Raw genomic sequence first — 24,118 nt, 5'->3', positions numbered from 1 at the left:
ATGACAACATCAGGCCCTTTGAGTCTGGTATGAATCTTGAAGGAGGGGAACCCCACGCCAACATTTTTAAAATAAACACGCCATGTGGTCCCCACCCAAGACTATACCAAACCCTACAGTCTGGTATGGATTTTGAGGGGAAACCCCACACCAAATAATAATAATTAAAAAAAAAACGGCGTGGGTGAGTGCTTTGAGGCAGGGGGGTCTCTGCTCCCCCCACTCCAAAGCACCTTGTTGATGGGGACAAGGGCCTCTTTCTGACATCCCTGGGCGGTGGTTGTGGGGGGCTGTGGGCAGGAGGCTTTTCGCAATCTTGAAGCCCCTTTTAACAAGGGGGCCCCAGATCCCGCCCCCCAAATGTGAATGAGTATGGGGTACATACATTGTACTCCTATCCATTCAACCCCCCCCCCCCAAAAAAAAAAAAAAAAAAAATCAGTGTAAATAAAAACGAGGCGGCTTTAGACAAGTCCTTTATTAAAAATGAATAATGTTTCCCGTCGTAGCTCCAAAGTGTCTTTTCCCCCCTCCGGTTCTTTTCTCCCCTCCGCTGATGTCTACTTCCTCCTCCGCTGATGTCTTCTTCCTCTGGTTCTTCTGCTGGTTCTTCTCCCTTTGCTGCTGAAGTCTTCTTCCTCTGGTTTTTCTGCCAGTTCTTCTCTCTGCTTCTGATGTTTTCTCCTGATGCTAGCTCCTGCAGTTGTGCCATCTCCATTCTGGTGATGTCTCCTGGAGACTCCACCCCCGAATGACCACACCCCCACATTCATCAGCTTCCTTGGATGCAGGGTCAGAGATATCCTCAGCACAGGTGACTGTCTCTCCACCACGATCTAAAGGGGATTCAGAAGATGATGGGGAAGAGATTGAAAATGCCTCGGCATCAAAATAAAATTTGTTGCTGAAAGGAGTGGACAGTCTTCTCAACGCGATTCATGTCACCTTAGGCATTAAACTCCCATGCATAATTTGTACCTATAGGCAAGCCTATAATAAGACCTACATAAACGTGCACCACATAGGAGATATTTATTGTACATGTTACCGGCTATGTCACTGATGTATGCCCTCTGAAGGAACAGCCACCCGATCCGTTCGATGCATATTATCACATTATGGCTTTACCTTTCAGGTGGGAAAAAAAAAAAAACACACGGTTTACTACTGCTTTAAGGAGGAGGGAAATTCTCTCTCACTTCATAATAAAATGTACCTGGGGCTTAGCTAGTCAAAAGGTGGATATTTTCCTGTCCAATCAGCTATCTCTGACATGGTAAAGAAGGAATAGCAGGATCCAGAAAGAACTCCGTTTTTTTTTTTTTTTGAGATCCCACGAGAGATGGTTCCCGTTTGAGGAAAATTCTCATCAGTTTGGAACAAAGTGCCTAAGTTGGATGCTGCCTTCTGTCAAGTCTCCTAAACAGACTTAGCTTTTGGGGACATGAGAAGCCTAAAGGAAGTAATGGTAAAAAGGATGTATTTGTTGCTGAAGAGAACATGGCAATCTACAGTGGAGAATCTGAAGCTGGCTATGCTGGTTACATGGGTAGCAAGAAATCTAGAACACTGGTTAAACCAGCTTAAAGGGGTTGTAAAGTCAAGGTTTTTTTTTTTTTATCTTAATGCATTCTATGTGCAGCAGCCCCCCTCAGTCCCCCCTGATGCTTACCTGAGGCCCATCTCGATCCAGCGATGTCCACGACTGTCTCAGCCTTCCAAGACTTTCCTTCTCATTGGCTAAGACACCGCAGCGGGAGCTAATGATCAGCTAACCAATCAGGATAAAGAGGCAGCGGGGCCGAACCGCAGCTCCATGTCTGAATGGATACACGGAGCTGTGATTCGGCTCGGGTGCCCCCATAGCAAGCTGCTTGCTGTGGGGGTTCTAAAAGGGAGGGAGGGACCTCATAAGAGGAGGATCCAGGCTGCTCTGTGCAAAACCAACTGCACAGAGCAGGTAAGTTTAACATGTTTGTTATTTTTATTGAAAAAAAAAGAGACTTTACAATCACTTTAACCACTTGCTGACCGCCAGCAGTACATATACTGCGTTAGGTCGGCTCCATTGCACGAAACTATGTACCTGTACATTGTTTTGTGCAATAGCCAGTGGGGGCCCGTGCGTGCTGATTGGCCAGAGGGGGAGCCAACCAGCGGGTCCGGCAGAAGAAATGTCCACCGGCCATCCGCGATCGCTCCCCAAAGAGACAGAACGGTGGTACACAAGGCAGACCCCCTTTCTGTCACAGATGTACACATGGATTTTGTGTTCCTGCTATTTAGGAACACGGATCTCTGTGTTCATCTAGCAAGTTGTCCCCCACACAGTTAAAAAGCACCCCATAGGGACACACCTAAACCTTTGATCACCCCTGGTGTTAACCCCTTCCCTGCCAGTGTCATTACTACAGAAATCAATGCTAAAAATATGCACTGTTACTGTACTAATGTCACTGGTCCCCTCAAAAATAATAAAAGGTTCAGGTGTCTGATCTATCTGCCAAAATGTAACAGTCCCGCTAATAATCGGTGATCACCGCCATTACTAGTAAAAATAAATAAAAATGCCACAAATCTATCCCCTAGTTTGTAGACTCGATAACTTTTGCACAAACCAATCAATATACACTTATTGGGATTTTTTTTTACCAAAAATATGTAGCAGAATACATATTGGCCTAAAGTGACCCTAGGCAGCAGAGACGAGCTTGTATAGATCACGTCTATGAAAGTGGCATGAGTTGCTGAGTGGCAAGTGTACTGTCGCGCGGCGGGATGTTTCCACCGCCACACATCCTGCAACCCAAACGCCTCCGCCCAGCGGGCCAGAGCCGAGCCGAGTCTGCTTCCGGATCAGGGCGTAACATGTCCAGATTAGGGTTAGGTGGCATATCCCCAGCAAAAATCACATAGGGGTAGGGTATCGAGCAACAATGCCCTGGATCTTATGTATAATAGTCATAGTCGCAGGCGGGGGTACATACAGGCCAGCAATAACCACATCAAGTCTATCACAGATAGTATGGAGAATTACATATTGCTCATCAGGGTCCAGATGGAGATCCAGCAACACTAAAGGGAGAGACCTGTGCGTGAGAATACTAACCCCACAAGAGTAAAAGGAGAAGGTGGAGTGGTAGTAGGACCCCACCCATGGCTTCTTTAGGTAAAGCACCCTGGCCCCCGTGAGATGCGTCTCCTGGAAAATACAGATGTGCGGGTGATATTTTTTCAGAAAAGAATACACCAAAGAACGCTTAAACTTGGAGTTCAAGCCCCGCACATTCCATGTAACCAATCTCAAGGGGACCATGGGTCTGGGAAAAAAACAAAAAACAAACGGGCCATGCCTCCGCAGCCAGATCCCCATCCGAACCCAGCATACTCAACACAAACCTCAGCACCGGTCCCTGTGCATATCCAAAGGAGTTACATGCCAAGGCCTGCCACAGAATAGTGCACATTAAGCCATAGAAATACCTCGGTGGTAAACATAACAAATTGTAAGTACTGAAACCGCCAAACAAAAACATTCCTGCAACACCCCACCCCCCCTCCTCCCACCCCGCATCAACCTGGTATGCCTGAGACACCAAAAAAAAACATGACTAACAGTCAACGGGGGACTGTATACCAAAAGGGTGTCTGGGAAGAACAGTCCAGGTTGCTAGGAGCACCAGCGTCAACGTCCATAGAAAAATAACATCCCGATGGGGCGTGGTCGGAAGTCAATGAGGACGGACGTCTTTTTGGGAGCTCCTGCAGCCAAATAGCACAATCCGCTTGCATGTACTCTGCATTTGCCTCCTCGGCCTTAAAAAAGCAAGGTACTACCATAGTGGCCATCCATCTAAAGGTACCTTTATTTTCAATTTTGGTCCAGTACTTTGTGCCCGGGGATTTGCGGCCTACGCAAGGCCCTCCGCCATTTGAAGCCGCGGCCTAAATTTTTTGATCCCTTCTACATCGGGGCACGCCGCCTGCACCATAGCTGAGGTGCCTCAATAGTCCTAGAGCCCTTGACATCTATCCCTTCAGTGCTGAGGGGGGGAAGTGAGATGAGAGGATACTAAAGAGGAGAAATCTTCTGCTGCCACCCTGTCATTATTGCTCCAAAGGCCTGAATCCCTCCAGCAGATATGTTCTGTTAGGGATTTTCTGTCCCATTGACACAGAGATACACTGTCACCTACTTTTACTTCAATTGATTTTTATTTGATTTTCACAAAAAGGAAACAAACACGTGGGAAGCACAATAAATTAACGCAAATTAATAATAAGAAAAAAGGGAGAAAAAAGAAAAAAAAAAGAAAAACTATTAATGTAATATGTTGATCACAGTACATTATGACATTATATATAGCAAGAACAGGAAACAAAGAAGACCAATACTGTATACATTCAGGGCTCAGGAGACTACCTAAAAAATATGTAGAAAATACAATGGAGATACCCCAAAAGTAAAAAAAAGAACAAAAAATGCCAAGAAAGATACCGTAGGAAGCACCATAGGAAGCACCATCATGCTCTGAGTCACACCATCCGCTTACCTCAATTCTTCCATTAGACATTGTGGAAGTAGGGACTTTGTTGCCAGAGAAGCCAAGCTGTGTGAAATCTATTTCTGCGAAACACTGAATAGGCATATGCCTTTTCCAAAGAATAGTGCTGGTTGACTAAACCTATTACCTCTATATGAGAAGGGGCTATAGGTTGTTTCCAACATCTAGCAATTACCGTTTTAGCTGCTATCAGTATGTGTATAAATACTGTTCTGATATCAAATGGTATGTTTTCAATACCCAAAAATAGTAACGCTATTGCGGGTTCAGGTTTGATCAGTATTCCCGAAACTTCAGAAAGTACTTCAAAAATTTTCCTCCAAAAACTAATAAGGCCTTTACAGGACCAAAATATATGAAAAATTGTGCCAGTTTGGTCGCACTCACGCCAGCACAATGGATCATATTTAGGGTATATTAAGGACAGACGGTAAGGAGACAGATACCATCTAGTAACTATTTTTTGGAATTGTTCCCAATGTGTTACACATTGTGTTGCTTTATAAGACATTCGTATCGCCCATCTCCATTGCTCATTGGAGAAGGACAAACCGAGGTCTCTTTCCCATTTCATCATATAGGATGATTTAGAAAATGTGAGTTTCTGCTGTAGTTGATTATAAAACACCGATATCCCTTTAAGCTTTGAATTTGGGTCTGTAAGATATTTCCAAAGTGGTTGGGGAATTTCAAGTTTAGGGAGTGGGTGTTTAGATATGAAGCTCACTATACTAATGTAAACAAAAACATCCTGAGAGGTGAGTGAGAATTCTCGTTGAAGGGTGGCAAAGGGCTTAATAGCATTATTTTGATATAATTGTGTCACTGTGTCAATACCTGCTGCCACCAATTTATTAATATGGACATTAGGGAGCAAAATGCACATTGTCGATAGGGGTATGGGAACTGATATGTTATTTGGCTGTGATTGTAAGTGTAATTGAGCAATTAGATAGCGCCAAGACTGTAAAGAAGCTCTTACTGTTAACGGAAGAGTCTGAATTATTATAGGTTTCCACATATCTGCCAGAAGTAATGTATATAGATCCTGTGAGTTAGATAATGCGGCTTCAATCGGAAGCCACGGAAGAGATATTTTATGGGTTCTATGGCTAAACCAATACTGTAAAGGAGCCAAACGAGATGCATGATAATAGTCCTCAAGGCATGGTAGTCCCAATCCACCAACTGATTTGTGTCGTATCATATGTAGATATGCACACCTTGCACGTTTCCCCTGCCAAACGAAGGTGCGCAAGAGTTTGTTGAGCGAATTGATATAGTGTTTAGGAATATGGGTCGGAAGGGCACGAAAAATATACACTATCTTAGGGAGGCACGTCATTTTAAATGCAGCTATTCTTCCAGCCCATGATAGTTCCGTCTTCTTTAGTTTATTAGTATCATTGGAAATGGAATTTATCAGTGATCGCAGGTTAAGTGTCTGTAGCCCTGAAGTTGGAAATGTCAAGGTTATACCCAAGTATTGCAAAACTTGGGGGGTCCATGTATAGGGTAAGTTTTGCTTAAGATGGCTAAGTGCATGGCCCTGTATACCCATATTTAGGATGATTGATTTGTCAAAATTAACCTTATAGTAGGAAATATTACTAAATGTCTGCAAAATATCATGGACAGCAGGTAAGGACACGATGGGGTTCGTCAAGCTCAAAATTATGTCATCCGCAAAAAGCGTGATGGTATGTTGTAGGTGCTGAATTTTAAAGCCAGAGACCCTAGAATTTTGTCTTAACGTTTCCGCCAAGGGCTCGATCAGTAAGTTAAATATTAAAGGGGAGAGTGGACACCCCTGGCGCGTGCCATTTAATATTGGAAAAGTTTTAGATAGGGTGCCCGCAGAGAGCACTCGAGCGGTTGGTGATATATATAAGCTCATAATAGCCGAAAAAATCGGTCCAATAAAACCAAACTTTATCAATACTGCCCTCATATACCCCCAATGAACACGATCAAACGCCTTCTCTGCATCTATAGATAAGAGCAGAGAAGGCGTTTTAGTGCGCTCTGCCTGATGGAGCAGGTTAATAACTCGCCTTGTAGCGTCAGGGGCCTGTCTCCCCTTGACAAACCCCATCTGGTCCTCCTTTATCAAAGTAGGTAGAATTAATGCGATCCTGTTGGCTATAAGTTTAGCGTATAGCTTAATATCACTGTTCAAAAGAGATATTGGCCTATAGCCGGCAGGATCAGAAGGAGATTTACCAACTTTAGGGATTGTAATTATATTAGCTTGTAACATTTCAGTGGGTAATGTGCCCAACTTAACCGTACTCGAAAAAAGATTCAACAAGTGGGGTGCTAATTGATCTTGCAAGGACCTGAGATATTCATTTGTGAATCCATCAGGGCCTGGAGACTTATTTAGAGGCATAGTTGCAAGTGTATCAGTCACTTCTTTGATAGTGAATGGTCTATTCAATTGTGTTAATTTGTCGGTCGGCAAAGTCGGAAGATGAAGGTTATGTAAGAAATCGCGGATAAATGCGTCCGTCGGTTGAGGGGTGTCTTTGTCCAACTTAAGACTATATAGGGTGCTGTAGTAATCAGCGAACGCATCCACTATCTCTTGTGGGTGTAAGTGTTTGTTACCCGTATGTGGATGCACAATACCTTCGATCCTGGTTTTAACTCTCTTCGTCTTAATCCTAGATGCCAGAAATTTGCCTGCTTTATTATGTGCAGAATAATACTGCATATGAAGGTGTGCTAGCATATTTTTGTGACGTTCCAACAAGAGTCTTCTAAGGTCAACACGGAGGGAACTCAGTCTAGAAGCATTGGATAAAGAAGGGGTCTTTTTATTCGCAGTGTCCAAGACTTGGATATCGCGAATAAGATCTTCCATTTTGCGATTGAACCTCCTCCTCAGCTTAGCCCCTAGCTGAATGAGGAGTCCTCTCGCAAAGGCCTTATGTGTGATCCACAGCAATGCCGGATCTATATCCGGTGTATTGTTGATAGAAAAAAATTCCTCCATCTGGACTTTCAAAAATTTAAGGGATTCAGGGTCCGAAAAAATGGAATTATTACATCGCCATATATATGTAGTCGGGGAGACAGGGCGGTGAGACAATGACATGTGGATTGCTGCATGGTCTGACCATGTTATCGGAGAAATAGATGTACGAGTGACATACGATAGTGTTTGTATGTCAACTAGAAACATGTCAATTCTACTGTAGGAATTATGGCTCACAGAAAAGTAGGAATAATCCCTCTCCTCTGCGTGCTGGTAGCGCCACACATCATGGAGCCCCTCAGCATGGATGAATGTAGCCAAGGAAGAACCCGATGGTCTTCCTTTGGATGAAGCATCCATACCGTGGTTTGCCACCATGTTAAAATCTCCACAAACAATTAATCTTCCTGATTTAAATTTGTTAATTTTTACCCACAGTTTACGGAAGAACCTCAATTGGTGCGTGTTGGGGGCATACACATTTACTATGGTGTATAGGCAATTATCGATAGTGCAGTTAAGTATAATATAGCGACCTTCTGTGTCCAATACCACCCTATTGGAGGTGAAGGACACTGAATCTCTAATTGCTACCAATACTCCTCTTTTTTTTTCCCCTGCTGAGGATTGAAAAATGTGCGGGTAATCCTTGTGGGAGCATCTCGGGCTGTGGTCAAGCCGAAAATGTGTCTCTTGGATAGCAAGAATATCTGCCCTATGAGAGCATGCTTCCTTCCACATGGAGTACCTCTTAACAGGGTGATTCAACCCTCTAACATTCAAAGATAATAATTGTAGAGACATAATAGTACATTCCGTTTTAGAACATGGGTTTGTAGATATATGTTAAAAGAATAGTACCTTAAATGTGTATTAAGTTTGATAGCCTCTGGGCAGTGCCAAATTGCAATTGAGGTAATTCGGTCCGCGTAGGACAAAAGGTAAGAAAAAAAATACCGTTCGTCCGATCTTAAGTGTCGGTCTGAAAGGTAGACCAGAGCATGATGGTGCCTCATATCGATCGTGGCATACAACTTCGCATAATCCTCGTAAACCTGTTCTACAAAAAAAAAAACAAGAGCAAAAAGAAGTAAAAGGAGAAGAATAAAGGGGAAAAAAGAAAAGCCAGCATATAAGCATACAAACTATCATACAGACGAACACTACATATATAAAAAAAACAAGGCCCAAGCAGACCAAGTGCGCAGCTGTAGCTGCATCTTCAACGGGAGAAAAAAATAAGCACGATGTAGAGTGCTATTAAAAAAGGAAAAAAAAAAAGAAAACACGATGTAGGGTGTTTATTCAAAGACAGGGAGTCTCCCTCCGTCCAGCTCAAAAAGAAAAAAGAGAAAAAATGGTAGTCCTCATTTGTGACGTTGAGTAGATCTGGAAGAACGCTTGGCTACTTGCCAATCTGGTTGCAAATGTTGTGGTTTCTGATCGTCACTGTCTTCCGGCAAATCGATTTTGTCCGGGAGGATGTTCCATTGGCGAAGGCTTCTTAGCCCTTGTTCCTTAGTAGTAATCTGAACAGTTGATCCTAAATGGGTCACACATAGCTTAGCCGGGTATTTCCACTTGTACAATATTTTGTTGTCACGAAGAGCTTTAGTAATTGTATTAAGATTACGCCTCAGTTGGAGGGTGTGCTGGGAGTAATCCGGAAGGATCTGTAATGACGCAGCCTGATCAGGAAGATGATCCTTTTTCCTAAAGGTATCCATGATTTTTTCTTTCACTAAAAAAAGTGAATTCTCACCAATACATCCCTGGGGATCTCTTGGGATAAAAAAGAGGGTTTCGGGATGCGATGTACCCTATCTATAGTAAGATCAGAGTCCGTGAGATCCGGCATAACTTTGGAGAAGAGATCGTGTACAAACCCTGATAGTTGAGACGTTTGTATAGATTCCGGGATTCCCCTTATCTTGAGATTATTACGCCTCGATCTATCCTCCAAGTCTGCTATTTTGGTTTGCAGGCGCAGTATGTCTTCTTGTTGTGAGAGGTGAGAATCAATTAAAGCGTTGTGAGACTCAACAAGCTCTCCCATTTTTGTCTCAACTACATCCACTCTATCTCCCATCTGGTGCAGTTCTTTATGATAATACTGAATTGATGTTAAAATGTTATTTTGCATAGATGTGTGGAATATTGATAACATTTCCTTCAGTGTCGTATCTGATACTGGTTGACCCGTAGTGGGGAGATGTATGAAGGGATCTGGTTGTGGTGTAAAAGCCCAATCACCCTGTGGTTTTATGACATTGCTGCACATCTCCGTAGATGAATTGCTATACTGCTGGGTACCTTTAGTAAGAAGCTGGGTGTCTTCTTGTTGCGCTTCCTCCTCCCTCCTTGGCTTAGATTTAGCAGGACTCTGCATTGAAGGTGATGCGGGCGAAGAATCTGTTGAACGTGCTACTCTCATAGGTGAACTGTCTGCCAACTGCTGGGCTGTTGTGTGTCCTGCCTCTGGTGTCATCTCTAGAGGGCGAGATGGTTGTGAGCCTCTGCCGCCATTTTGGCGGAGTCCTGCCGCTGTTTGCGGTGCTTGCGGGTAAAACTCAGATAGTTTGCGTAATTTCACGGCGGTTATTTTCCGTCTAGGCATGGCAAACAAGCCCAAAATGCCTCCTCCGATGAGTGATCTCTGTATATAGTGGACAGCTGGCTACAGAGGAATAGGTAGGTAGGTAGGTAAGTAGGTGAGTCAATTTCCTCAAAGTCCAGCCACTCTATGCAGACCGGTATGCAGCAGAAGCGAATATGTGGCCAAAAACGAGTTTTCTCACGACAGGGCAGTGCAGTGTGTAGAGAACACAAAGTTCCCTATATGTCCTTATGTGTCTTCTGATGTCCCCCTAATATCCATTAACATCCATAAATAATATGCTGCCTTTAATAGTATAGCCGTAGCCTAAATATGTCTGTTACTGTGAAACAGACTCAGTATGTGCTCTTTGTCCAAGGCTGCTGTTCACTGCTGTTCACTACGAGGGAATGGGGTAGATCAGAACTAGCCCTGCCTGTCCCCCGTGGTGTCTCCCAATACTAGCCGCTCTGCACTCTGCGCTTCACACTCCGCTCAGTGGGCTCAGCAAGCAGACTGGAGCGCAGATTGGATGGGGCTGCAACGAGCTGGAACGTGGTTGAAACAAAGCTCCCACAGCGGGCTCCTACGGCGGGCTCGTATGGACGAGACGGCTACAAGGAAGTAACCGAGGCACCTGGCTCACCCGATCCACCCTCCAGTGTCCGAGGCGCCCAGGAGCAGAGGAGACAGCGAGGAGGCAGCGAGAAACAGCCGACGGCAATCAGCGGCGGAGCGGTCGGGGCAGTCAACCAGGCATCGGCTGCAAACAGCGGACAAACAGCCGGCGGCTAAACAGGTGAGGCTGGGCACTTAGGCAGCATTTAGGCTGAGCAGTTAGGCTGAGTTTAGGCTGAGTTTAGGCTGAGTTTAGGCATTTGAGCTGAATCCCATCTCGCCGTGTCAGGCTAGGCACTTTAGATACTTTAAACACTTAGTCCGTCTCGCCGTGTCGGGCTGGGCTGGCCTCTATCTCGCCTGTAGCTGTGGAAAGGTTGTGGAAGAGCCGACGGAGTGAGGAGCTCCCTGTTCACGCGGCCATCTTGGACCGCCCCCTCCCTCCTGTCCACTGTCACCTACTTTTAGACATCCAGAAGTTTGGAGGATTCTAGAGACTGTGGTATATCCGGTCCCATCTTCCTCTTACCATCTGCAGAGCATTGCACCATAGAGTTCTACCCAATATGATTCTATGTACCAGCTTGTGAGATGTAGTCTTGGACTCTAGTGGCTCTGTATATTTTGTACAACAAAGCAACATATAACTTCCCTATACACCTACAAAGCTACTGAATCCAGCTGATATGTGACACTATCTTAAAGGGCACAGGAGTGGCGGGGAAAAATATGTTTAATTAAACGCACAGATCTATGCTGTAAATTATATTTATCAACTTCAGGGGCCATACGAATACTATTTGACACCCATAAATATCACCCCCTGCAAATCGCAGACACCTTGCATGTCTTCCACTCGCAGAAAAAAAACGCAAATCACCCAAGAAATCCCTAACACATTATCTACTGAGAACAAGGGAGAGCTGCGGTAGGCCCCAGGACATTTCTGACAGTCCCTCTATAAAGAAGGATAATACCGTCATGTCTTCACAGCAAAATCCCTAACAACAAAATGCATCTACCAATAATCAAATTGTACCTCTCACCAAAATGGACTTGGAGAGCAGTCTGCAAGCTATGTACAGTAAACTGGCCTCCAAGTTCAAATCGGAACTGGATAAAACTGCTACAACACTTTCACAGGAGATAGCGGCCTTAGGTGGCAGAACCGACAGGCTGGAAACAAAACACGATGAACTGTGTCTAGCGTACAAAGAGCTCAGTAGGGATCATGAAGCGTTAAACTCTGCTTTTACCCATCTCCAGTCTCAGGTTGAAGACCTCGACAACAGAAATAGAAGAAATAGAAGAAATACCTTGAGGTTAAGAGGTATCCCTGAATCCTATTCAGAGCTGATCCCTACAGTCAACCGACTTTTCAAGTCTTTGCTACCCGAACATGACGAGAATCACTTCATATGCAACCGCATTCATCGTGCCCTTCGTCCTAAACCTCCTGCAGATAAACCACCCAGAGACATAATTCTCTGCATGAAAGATTTTCTTGTTAAAGAAGAAATTTTGAGAGCTGCCAGGAATTCGCAAAATATTATGATTGACGGTCATCGACTCCAGATTTATCCGGATATCTCACAAGCCACCCTGGAGAGAAGACGTGAGATGAGGGACATCACATCTGTCCTGCAATCCACACGCCTGAGATACCGCTGGGGGTTCCCCTTTAAACTCATCATCCCTCATAACGGCTCCACGTATATCGCCACAAGCATACCAGAAGGCCAAGAAATTTTGGTCAAGTTGGGTTTGTTGGACCCCTCTGCGATCCCTCAGCCTCCTGCTTCACCAAGGCTCTCTCCCTTGTGGCAAACTCCAGCTTCCATAAGAGGTCGTCGCAGATTCAGGAACGAAATTGGTTGATCATTCCTAAATCTACTAACACTTACACTCTTCACAATCTGAGGCCTTCATTTTTTCTCTTTTTTTTTCTCTCTCTGATGCAATTTTACTACGACCACCCTTGTTTTTTTTTCCCCTCCCCTTGTTTTTTTTTTTTTTTTCTTCCCATACAGATATCAAGAAACAAGATGTGACCGTCCATCCAGAAATAAGCACACAGCTCCCTACCAATATTGCCTATATTGGACGTTGATGTTGGGCGCGGGTGGTAAGGGAAATCATGACATTGCTACTACACTGACATCTTGTGTTCAAAGTTGGAACTACTGTAACCTTCCCCCTTTTTTTTTTTGATTTGTTTTGTGGACTTTGCGAGAGGCTACTTTGATAATCACAAAACTTTATAAATTTGGAAGTAATATTTGTGAGGTTGTTACTGCAATGTTTTCATAGTGCGTATTACAAGGTTTCTGAGTTTAAACTAATATACGGTCATGTTTCCTCCACTAAGCTCACGTGGGGTCAGCTGGCTTAACTTGACTTTAACATGGTGGCACACCCTGCTCTAGACAGAAGTAACCCAACATCCTCAGCCAAAACTTTCCCAAAATCAATTACTAGGAAATTTCAGGAGCTCCAATTGATAGACACCTGGCGCGCGCTTAATGTAGGAGCAAAGGAATTCACATTTTTTTCTAACCCTCACAACACATCAGCCAGAATTGGTTATATTTTTTGCTCGCCAATTATCTTAGCGAATTCGCTCTCTGCTGAAATATGTCAGTGTGTATGGTCAGACCATCACATGGTCTCCTTCGTAACAAAATTTATAGGCCTATCCCCTACTCCATTTTCGTGGAGATTAAATGAATCTCTGATTTCAGATGTGATGGTGGAGCAGGACTTGACAGCAGCTTTGAGCAAATTCTTTCTCCACATCCAGGATCAGGACACCTCTATTGCTAACACATGGGTTACACACACAGCCTATATGCGAGGCAATTTGATCACCAAAGCAGTTGCCCAAAACAAAATATGCACCCAAACCATTCATGCCCTCTCTAAAGAACTCGATAAGCTACATAAGGGCCCAAATGCCCTTCTTGACAACGAAATTAGATTAAAAATTGATGAGAAATGGAAAGAACTTAATAACATACTATCCTATAATGCTGAAAAGTCATTGAGGTATTCCAGAGCCAGATTTCTCCTCCACGGCAACACAGCCTCCACCATGTTCGCCAGGAAGCTTAATCAGACAATCAAACCACCTCATATATACAAACTGAACACCCCCTCTGGTCGAACTACAACACATCCTAGGGAAGTGGTGAAGATATTTGAGGATTTTTACTCAAATCTACTCTCTTCTCCTATAGAAGCTTCATCACACATTACTCAAAACTGGTTGGATTCCTTGCCAATCCCACAATTAACTCCTGCACAGATTACTGAATTAAACACTCCCATTACGACAGAGGAAATATTACAGGTCATTAAAAGTCTTAAAAACTCCTCAGCCCCAGGGCCAGACGGTTATACTGCCATATACTATAAAAAATTTGCCACAGTTCTTGCCCCTAAACTCACTAGTTTGTTTAATTTTGTATTACAAGGAGGTAAATTTCCCCATGAAATGCTTCTGGCCAATATGTCGTTAATACCTAAACCCAATAAAGATCTTTCCAACCCACAAAATTACAGACAAATATCAGTAATAAATAATGATCTCAAAATATTCAGCAAAATATTGTCTAACAGACTGTCATCCATCATTACCACCCTAATTTCACCCTATCAAACAGGCTTTATACCAGATAGACAGATCACTGATAACATTAGATTAGCATGCAATATTATCCAGGATGCAAAATTATTTAACAAAAAACTACTTCTTTTGGGCTTGGATATTCACAAGGCATTTGATAGTGTCTCATGGCAATTTTTGAAATTGGTATTGTCCAGATTCGGTTTCGACGGTGAGTTTGTTAATGGATTCACAACCCCAAGACTAGAGTTAGAATCCCTGGTTGTAACTCTGACTTCTTCCCACTGGGCAGGGGAACTAGACAGGGTTGCCCCCTCTTATTTGCCCTTGCCTTAGAGCCCCTTTCGATCGCTATTTTACAAAACCCGAACATTCTGGGATACGACAAAGGTAATGAAACATTTAATCTTAATTTATATGCAGACACCCTTCTATTTCTCTCGGACCCCTGCACATCGATTCCGAACTTACTACAATTACTAAACTCATTTGATGTCCTCTCAGGTCTTCATATTAACATATCTAAATCAACGGCCCTTCCGATCAATTTTACACAGTTGGAGGTGGAATCTCTGAGAAATCAGTTTCCATTTACGTGGCCCACTGACTCAGTTATTTATCTAGGAATTCATCTAACTAAATCTTACGATTCTCTTTTTAAACATAACTTTCCCCCACTAGTGGACAAAATTCGAAACACCCTACAAACATGGTCCTCATACTCCCTTTTCTTCCTTGGGAAAATTACCGCCATTAAAATGACCATACTCCTTAAAATCCTTTACCTGTTTAGATCTCTCCCAATTGCCCTTTCGAAGGGATACATCTCTAAGATCCAATCAATCATAAACAAGTTTGTCTGGAATGGCAGGAGGCCTAGATATAATAAAGCCATACTTTATCAATCTCACAGGTTGGGAGGCCTGGGCCTCCCGCAGGTGTGGTACTACTATATCTCATGCAGATTGTCCCAGTTAACCCAATGGAGTATCCATACCCCTACTGCCCCTTGGATTAGATTTGAAGAGCAGTCAGTAGCCCCCTTTCACCTCCCGAGTATACTGTGGTCCAGAGGTAATTGGGTGGGCCGGATTGCTGCGCGAAATACTATAGTTTCAGACTCATTAAAACTTTGGAATAAGTTTAAGAAGGAGGGATCTCTGATCTCCAACCCTCCTCCGAGAGCCTCATTCCTAGGAGACCCCAGATTTGTAGAAGCTTTTGCCTCCCCTTCAGATTTTTCACAATGGATAGATAGAAATATTGTTAAACTTTCGGATTTTTATCATGGAGGAGTATTTCTCCCTTTTGCCCATTTTTCCAATTCATACAACATACCAGATTCTGAGAAATCAAACTATCTACTTATTAGACGATTCTTTGAATCATCTCTCCCTAAGCCCTCTGGTTCTCCGGTAACAGGCTGGCCGGTAAGAGACTTGAACTGACACACTTCCACTGCATATTTTTCCAGAACATACACGATACGCCCTCCCAATTCCAACAAGTTATCCACACTATCTGTGTTGCCGCTCACTGGACAATTGCTCTACACTGGGAAAAATTTTTTGTCCCCTTACCACAGGTTCTTAGTAGAATTGAGGAAATAAGACATGGAGTATTTACAACATTCCATTACGAACACCAAACACATATATGACCTTAAGTGGAACCCTTGGCTCACGTACAAAGCTTCACAAATTGATGCACCTCTAGTCAATCCCTAATACTATATCTTAGCATTAACCTTTACCTCAATACACCGTTTGTCCATTACTGAGTTCTATTGACATTGATATACTTAAATATTTTGCTATTACTGATGATATTACAGTTGGTTTTTCTAAAAGAAGAGAACCTTAATTTTTTTTGTTTTTTGGATTTATATGTTCATATTTATATAACAAAACTATATACGATGTATGGATGTTTTATTATGCATTGTATGTTTTGTAACGAAACACTTTCAATAAACGTTTTTAGACAAAAAAAGAAAAATAACATCCCTAGTTTTAAGCAAAGTAAAAAGAAAAAGAACCTGCCTGCTAGGGAAAAGAGAAAAAAAAAATCACCCGGAGCATTCCGGGGGCTCAGTCTTTGAGTTCCAGCTGGAGTCTCAAACTGTAGTGGCCCTGCAAAAACAAAAGATATGAAAATAAAATAAAGGAAAAAAAGGGGGCCATAGGCAGGTAAACGATCAGACCAGAGAAAAAAGTCAGGGCGGATGAAAGGATCCACATTAAACTACGAGGGACATCCACAACCCATCAAGTACCGGAGCATAGGAGTGCAGCCAGCCGCAGGGCTCCGCCATGTCTAGCGCCGGGGGAAAAAAAGACTCGAGCCACGCCGAGGCCTCCTCAGGGGATGTACAAAAACTGGAGAGATTCGCCATCTTGCACTCTTAGCCTGGCCAGGAACAACATGCTGTACTTCAGGCCCTTTTCACGCAGAGCCAGCTTGACATGATCAAAGGATTTACACTGCTTTTGTTTTCAATAGAGAAGTCCAGGAAGATCAAGAGTTTAGCCCCCTCGAATCTTAGGGTGTCCAGCTTCCTGCTTTCCCACAGCACTAGATCTCTATCCAGAAAGTTCAGCAAACGGAGTATAAAAGTGCGTGGCGGGGCTCCAGGAGGCCCACGGCGTGCAGGCATGTGGGCACGCTCCACGGCAAAGAATGGGGAGAAGGCCGCCAGGGGGAGCAGAGTGCGGAGGAGTCGCTCCGTGAAGTCATCGGGGTTAGGGTTCTCGGAGCCCTCCGGCAAGCCCAGGATCCGCAAGTTGTTTCTCCGGTTGCAGTTCTCCGAGTCCTCTGCCTGAAACTCTGAAGTCCACTAATGAATTTTTGCAGGTCTGGTCAGCCGACTAACACTTAAGCCACAGGACTTGCCGCAGCACTACTGCTGAAACGAAAAGTTTGGAAAGAAGTGGGGCTGTGTCAAGAGACTCATCACAAACTTACTTTAGCCCCTTGACCAACTGGTTCGCCAGCTCCGCATACGTCTGAGGCATCTGACCAGAAGTCAAGGCTTGTCATAGAACTTTGGCCCATTCAGTCAGTATGGGACACCAGGGACACATGGCCAGAACAGGCCGTAGTGCAGACCTGGGGATAGTGAACATGACGGGTGGGTGACCGCCTCTGCCCTGCGATCCGCTGGGTCCTTTAAAGGAGGGAGAATTTTTCAGAGTTCACCATAGCCTTGTTTAGCTGGGATATAGGAAGGTCTACTACAGGAGGAGACTTCTTCAGCAAGGTCTCTTTAAAGGGGTAGCATACCGCAAAGTGCTTAGGGAGAACAAACAGACAACCCCAGTCCTTCTAGACAAATTTTGTCAAAATTTGGGGGATAATGAAAACCTTAACGGCCCGAAGACAGCTTGTGTGTGCCACAATGGGACAGGTACCACCTCAGATGCCCCTGAAGAGTCCTCAAGTTTCAGCGTCTCATGCACAGAATCAATAAGTGCCGCCACTAACACCTTTTCCTGTGTGTCTGCAAAGGTAGAGGAAAAAACACAAAAAAAAAAACACCTGGCACTTAGAGCTGACTGATCAGGAGACCCAAAAAGCTGATTGATGAGAATAATAGAATTGATTAAAAATATATCCATGTATCTCATGTCAGGGGTGCAGCTATCCCTTACTCAGTCCCAATGAGAAAAGCACAACCAACAACAAAAATGGGATAATTAGCGCTCCCCAGGACAAAGAAAACTAAGCTAGGGAAAAGAGGATAAAATATCTGTTTATTGGGAAATCTTGACAAGGAACTCCGGTAGTTGGATGGTAAAGAAACACACACAGGTCACCATGAGAGCATGAGTGGTTGTGCAGTACCTGAAGTGGGAGCCACTTCAGGTACTGCACAATCCGATCTGATGAAGGGGTTTCCCCGAAACCTGTAATCTCATCTAGGCGTTTGTTTTCCCCCTGCACTTGACCTTTTTTACTCCGGTAACCCTGTGTGTGGACAGTACTGCCTTCTATTGTGCCCGGCTGCCTGGTGCTGCTTTCTCCCGGCTCGGCCGCTGACTTCCGGTGAAGTCATCTCGCGGCGCGGCTGAGGACCCACGAGTGTAGGAGACGCCACCTCATGCTCCCAGCGGTGATTACATTTCCCTTAACTGCAGACGCCGCAGATTCTCCCCCTCTGTGAGGTATCCTCTCGGGTGACTTTCCATCCTCACCAAGCACAGCCCTTGCTACCATCTCTTATTGGTTCGACGTCCTCCCTTTGCAGCATTGGCTCCCACTTCAGGTACTGCACAACCACTCTTACTCTCATGGTGACCTGTGTGTGTTTCTTTACCATCCAACTACCGGAGTTCCTTGTCAAGATTTCCCAATAAACTGAGATATTTTATCCTCTATTCCCTAGCTCAGTTTTCTTTGCCCTGGGGAGCGCTATTTATCCAGTTTTTGTTGTACAAAGGTAGAGGACTTGTCCTTAGCTGAGGAATTAGGGGCGATTACCAGATATATAAAGTCCGGTCCATAAATATTGGGACATCGACACAATTCTACTCTTTTTGGTTCTATACTCTACCACAATGGATTTGAAATGAAACAAACAAGATGTACTTTAACTGCATACTTTTAGCTTTAATTTGAGGGTATTTACATCCAAATCAGGTGAACGGTGTAGGAATTACAACAGTTTGTATATGTGCCTCCCACTTTTTAAGGGACCAAAAGTAATGGGACAGATTAACAATCATAAATCAAACTTTCAGTTTTTAATACTTGGTTGCAAATCCTTTCCAGTCAACTACAGCCTCAAGTCTGGAACGCATAGACATCACCAGATGCTGGGTTTCATCCCTGGTGATGTTCTGCCAGGCCTCTACTGCAACTGTCTTCAATTCCTGCTTGTTCTTGGGGCATTTTACATCGTTTTTTTTTCTTTTTTTAAACATTTTATTGAAAAAGTATAAAAGGAACAATGACAACAAGTAACGAGGTGGCAAGGCCAACTGTTACAAAGTAAAATAACAGCGCAACAGAGAGCATCATACACTGTACCCAAATTCCGGTATCATTAATATAAGGAAGTTAAACAAGACCTGTCATAGAACAGGGCATAATAAAGTGGATCGACACACATAGGTACAGTACATGGGTGTGCCGATGTATCACGGGCTCGAGCCCTAGCTACATTAACCAAAACAAGTATGCAGTAGGTCTAAGTACTCTCAGGTGGGGTTGAAAGAGAAACACATAACAGAACGAAGTGAGGGGAAGAGGCGAACTCAGTCCCAACTACCTGTAGAGATGTGAAAGGGGGCAGTGGGGAGGTGACAAGGTGGTAGATCTAGATGGCATACCCCCGGAATGGACCCCCCCAAGGGGAACTAGCTGTGTCCGATACCGGGCGATTACCATCCGATAACGTTATAAAACTGCTCCCCAATGAGCGAGGGGATGTAGGGATAGAGGAAGAAAGGAAGGGGGGCAGGGGTGAACAGTACAGGGGAACAGACGCAGGAGGCATCTCAGGACGGGGTGGGGAGGGCAGACAGGTAACGGGGAGGGGGGAGTAGGAAAAGCAGGTTATGGGGGAAGAGAGAAAAAAAAGGGGGGGTGTGGGGAGGGGGGAAACTACAGTATGTCAGCAGGCTGAGAGGAGAGTGGGTGCATTCCCCCAGACTTCGGCCGGGAGACGGAGATAATCTGCTACTATCTAAGTAGTCATCAGTCGGCGGTACTCATCCGAGGAGGCAAAGTCAATCCAAGGGGCCCAAATGTCATAAAACTTAGATGGGGTGTCAAGGGCCTGGAAGGTGAGGTCCTCCATTCGGGAAATCCTGTCCACCCTCCGCAGCCAGTCAGCAACAGTGGGGGGGAGGAGGAAAGCCACTGGCAAGGGATACACATTTTGGCGGCAGAGATCAAATGAAACACCAGGGATTTTTTTATATGTCCGTTGGGGAAGGGAGGTGTGATGAAGGAGGTATTGAGCTGGGGTAAGGTCCGGTGTAAAGGTGGTGATACGGATGATGAGGGCGTGTATGTCCCTCCAAAAGGGCTGGATCCGAGGGCAATCCCACCAGATGTGTAGGAGGGAAATGGTCTGGAGGCGACAACGCCAACACAAGGGGGAGAGTTCGGCTGAAATTTTATGGAGAACGTCAGGGGTCCTATACCAGTGCGCAAAGATTTTAAAGCCATTCTCCTGGGTGAAAACGTTCTTAGAGCCCTTGTGGATGTGGGAGTAGATGCAATCCCAGTCGTCATCTGACAGGGTAATGGACAGATCCCCCTCCCATTGACCACGTAGTTTAACGAGACGAGGCGGGTGTGGCAGGGAGAGGAGGGAGTATAAAAAAGATATAAGGTGGCGCTGGGGGTCGGGAGAATTGCAAAGGGTTTCAAAGGGGGTGAGATCCCTATACCAACACGAGATGTCTGGGGTGCGGAGTAGAAAGTCTCTCAATTGCAAGTAGTTGAAAAACCGAAGCTTAAGGTCTGGGTATCTCCGGGTGAGATCCGGGTATGAAAGCAAGTTTCCCCTGTGAAAGCAGTGCTCAGCCCTTCGGGGTGCGTTGGTCAGGGGTCCAGTTGAGAAAGGGTAGGAGAGGCCCGGTGGCAAGTCTGAGTTCTGAGCCAGAGGGACCAGGGGGCCGGGCGTAGAGGCTAGGTGCAATTGTTTGCACAGGTGCAGAAAAACAGTAATCTTGGGGTTGATCACTGGGTGTTTGTAGCAAGTAGCCGGCAACGAGGAGGGTGAGATCCAGGGAAGGTGGTGTATGGGGGTGGAGGAGAACGATACTTCCAGGGTAACCCAGTCCTTGAGGTGGCGATGCTTATTCCAGTCCACAACCCTCGCCAAATGACAGGACCAGTAATACTTCTGCAGGTGTGGTAGACCCAGGCCACCCACCTCCTTCGAGGCGGTTAGGACATCCCAGCATAGCCAGGGGCGTTTTGAGCGCCAGATGAAGGACGTACATGCAAGGCGATAGGAGTAGAAAAATGCCGGGGGGGTCGGGAGAGGGACAGCCTGTAGCACATAAAGAAGTCTGGGGAAGATGTTCATTTTTATGACCGCTATCCTACCAAACCATGAAAAGGGGCCCGATTCCCATTTGGAGAGGTCGGTTTTAACAGTTCGTAAAAGTGGCAGGTAATTTCGCGTGTAGAGTTTGGCAAGGACCGAGGGGATTTGAATGCCTAGGTATGTGATGGCAGAGGGCACTTCGCCAGCATTTTGGCATATAATTTGATGTCAACATTAAGGAGGGGAGATTGGCCTATAATTGGGGACTAGGGAGGGGTCCTTACCAGATTTAGGGATAACAGCGTAATGTGGGCCTTGAGGTAGTTGGGGTGCAAGGCCGGGGAGTCTGAGAAGGAGTTAAAGGCGGCCAGCATAGGAGATAGCAAGGTGCCTGTAAAGGTTTTGTAGTATCCCACCGTCAGGCCGTCGGGGCCTGGGCATTTCCCTGGCTTAAGTTGTTTAAGTGCCGACTGAACTTCAAACAGGGAGATGGGGGTGTCTAGCTCCGTCAGAGCTTCAGGCGAGAGGGGCGGGGGGAATATTCATGCAGGAAAGCCTTGATACGCTCTGCCCTACCTTATGAGGATGGGTGGGTACCGGTGGGTTCCAGATTGTTAATAGCTCAGGATATGATGGGCAATATCAGTGGTGGAGGTGACCTTCTTACCCTGCGGGTCCGTGATCGAGTGAACTGTCCTTTCCGCCCGGCGGGCTTGAAGCGCCCTGGCCAGGAGTTTGCCAGATTTATTGCCACAGTCGTAAAACAGTCGTTGTTGCAAAGCAAACTTGTGTTTTAGTGATAAAGCCCAGTTCATCCAGTAGGTCCTGGCGGGTCTGCGTGAGTTCTGTCAAAGTATGCGAGGCCAGTGTGCGTTTATGAGCGCATTCTAGCGAGTAAATGCGTTTTGTAAGGGTGGAGATACGCGCATGGCGTTCCTTATTGCGTTTTGTGGCCAGGGCAATAAATTCCCCCCTAATGGCACACTTATGTGCCGCCCACAAAGTGGCGGGGGGGCACATCTGGCGTGACATTATGGGCAAAATAGTCCCGCAGGGCGGAAGTCAGCTCCGAAACATAGACTGGGTCGGACAGCAGGGAATTATCAAGGCGCCAGGTGTGGGAGCGTCCAGGGTCGGGTAGCAGGGTGAGGGAGACGGAAATCGGGTGGGGATCAGACAAAAACATAGGGTCTATGGAGGCTGACAGCAGGGAGGAGAGTGTGTTCTGGGAAATAAAAATGTAGTCTATCCTGGTGTATTTGTTGTGTGGGTGTGAGATGTAGGTAAAATCCTTTGTCTGGGTGCAGCGTCCTCCCAGTCGTCGTGTAACACGAGATCTCTAAGAAGGGCTTTAATCGAATGCAAGGCGGAATAAGGTAGGGAGGTAGAGCCCGAGGTGACATCGAGGAGGAGGGGAGTGAGGGCAACATTGAAGTCCCCACCAAGGTACCTAATTGAAATTCGGTCAGAAGAAAGAACGTTTCCCGAAAAAGGGGGCCACTTGTTTATTGGGGGTGTAAATGTTTGCAAAGGTGAAAGATTGACCTTGGATGGAGCCCTTAACGAATAGATAACGCCCGTCAGGGTCGGCAAGGGAATCATGGAGAGTCCATGAGCAGTTTTTGGAGAAGAGGATAGACACCCCCTTTGATTTGGAAATGCTCGAGGTGGAGTGGTAGACAGTTGGGAAGTGGCGATCGTACAGGCGCGGAGTATTATCCGAGCGGAAGTGGGTTTCTTGCAGAAACACCACGTCCGCTTTAGCCTTTCGTGTAGAGAGCAAGAGCTTGGATCTGCGTTCAGGAACGTTTAAGCTTCTATCGTTAAGGGAGAGTATTTTTAGGGTTGGTCCAGTGGCACTCATTCTGGGGGAATGCATCTGGTGCGTCAGTGGATGAGAGGACACGGTAGTGGACGAAGGGGAGAAGGGGGAGGGCAGGGGGAGAAAGGGATAAGAGAAAAAAAGGGGGGGCAGGGCGGAGGAGGTGGGGAAGGTGGGGTAGAGGGGCGATCCGGTAGCAGGAGGTCCTGCCTACCTGTCAAGCACAGAACCGGTGAGGAAAGATATAGTGTGGAGATGTTTATCCGGGAGGCGGATTAGAAAGTGCTAAACAACAAGACACTATGGGGGTTGGAATAGTCCTGGCCGGGAGGGCGCACAAAAGGTACGGGCCCCGGTCGTAGAGAGGAAAACAACCAACGGTGCGCCCCGTCTATGGACTGAAAATGAGGAACTGCAGGTGGAGAATCAGGGAGAGAAGGCAATGAGTGGAGGCCCGGACTGGAAAGTTCCCAGGGGTCCCGTGCACCAGAAGATCTGGGCCTGGGGCTCCCGGGAAATCCACTGAGATGGGATACGAAGCGTAGAGCGGGCACTAAGGTCATACGGGGAAGCAGGTACTACTGAACGAAGTTAAAGTAAAGATCAGTCAGCCCACACCGAGAGACCGGCAACTGCAATGAAAGAAGAGGGGGTCCGCCACCCTTGGCAGAATGTTGGCGCAGAAGAGGGTGGAGTCCCCTACAACATGTAACAGTCAACAATAAGAACAGAATGTACGCAACCATGAATCATACGAAAAGTGTTTATTGCTGTACCAGCTCCCCGGGGAGAGAGAAGACCGGGGCGTCAGGGACGACACCAGATCAGCAGCTCCCGGCAAGTGGGCCCAGCATACAGTAATAGCCCCCCGCACAAGATAGTCAAGGAGACCTCCCATCCCCGCCCCCA

General features: G+C 45.7%; 1 protein-coding gene across 5 annotated transcripts in view; it reads left to right on the top strand.

Moving 5' to 3' along the window:
• DUS2 (dihydrouridine synthase 2) overlaps nt 1-24,118 on the top strand; it is a 1,337,959-nt gene that overhangs the window by 156,507 nt on the left and 1,157,334 nt on the right. The window lies entirely within an intron of this gene.

Source organism: Pelophylax lessonae (genome assembly GCF_965119305.1).
Source record: "Pelophylax lessonae genome assembly, chromosome: 10".
Taxonomy (NCBI): domain Eukaryota; kingdom Metazoa; phylum Chordata; class Amphibia; order Anura; family Ranidae; genus Pelophylax; species Pelophylax lessonae.
Note: the sequence above shows the minus strand (reverse complement) of the source record. Positions and strands in the feature narration are given on the sequence as shown.